This window comes from Belonocnema kinseyi, chromosome 5 (genome assembly GCF_010883055.1).
Source record: "Belonocnema kinseyi isolate 2016_QV_RU_SX_M_011 chromosome 5, B_treatae_v1, whole genome shotgun sequence".
NCBI lineage: Eukaryota > Metazoa > Arthropoda > Insecta > Hymenoptera > Cynipidae > Belonocnema > Belonocnema kinseyi.
Genome location: NC_046661.1, coordinates 109,596,879 through 109,597,991, shown reverse-complemented (window position 1 = coordinate 109,597,991; position 1,113 = coordinate 109,596,879).

Sequence of the window (1,113 nt, the reverse complement as noted above, 5' to 3'; positions counted from 1 at the left end):
CTTATTTCCTCATTGCTAAGACCTGCGATGTTCAAAGTTCTCTTGTACGCTTCTCTTTTTGCTTTTTGGGCAGCCTGGATTTCATCATTCCACCATGCATCAGCAGACATTCTTCCTACAACTGCAGTACCACACACTTCGATCGTGCATCTAATAAGGATATCCCGTAACATTGTCCAGGCGCCCTCTAAATCTTTTTTTTATACGGTCCTCCCATATTTCCCTATGTATGCTTTCGATTATCTTATTTTGGAAATCTATTCGCACATCCGGTTTCTGTAGGTTCTCAATTTTGATTCGCGTTTGTTTTGCTTTCTTGGGTCTCTTTTTTCTCCAACCCCGACCTAAGTTTCATCCGCAACAACAAAGTCAATTATACTGCGGCTATTTCCTTTAGACCAGGTGTACATGTGGGTCATTTTATGCCTAAACGAAGTAATTGCAATAAACAGACCCCTTTCTAAGCATAGACCAACTAATTTATCTCCGTTATAGTTTGTTCTTGGATCCCCAAAATTACTTAATACTCTTTCTGTATCCTGATTTTGGATGCCCACCCAACTGTTTGATGTCTCCTAGAAGAATTATTCTTTCCCCATGTTCGCAGATGTTTATTGTGTCATTTAAAGTGTCCCAGAAGGCGTATTTTACTTCTCTAGGATCACTATCAACCGGCGCGTAGCATGCTATAATAGTCTTCTGATTCCTACTTTCATTCTAGCCCACAGCAGTCTGGGAGACACGAAGCCATGGTCTCCGAGATGCTGCTTTGCTCTTTCAATCAAAATGAGACCTACTCCTTGTTTACCATGTGATTCACAGTCTACTCCTGGCCATATTTCAAATCCGACTTTCAACACGCCGTTTTTTATCTCTTTAGTTTCGCATCCCTTTTTCTTTGTTTCGGGCATACATAAAATATCTAGTTTCTTCACGTCCATAGTTTCACGCAATTCTTTTACCTTGAGATCATTTACTTCCCTAGCATTCCAAACACCCAGTCTCCATTCTTCGCCTGAAACATAACCTTTAGATTTTCCGTGTGCATGCCTTTTGTCATTAAAAGTTCCAGTCCTTTCCGAGGCTATTTTGTAGTTTGTATTATTCATTGTT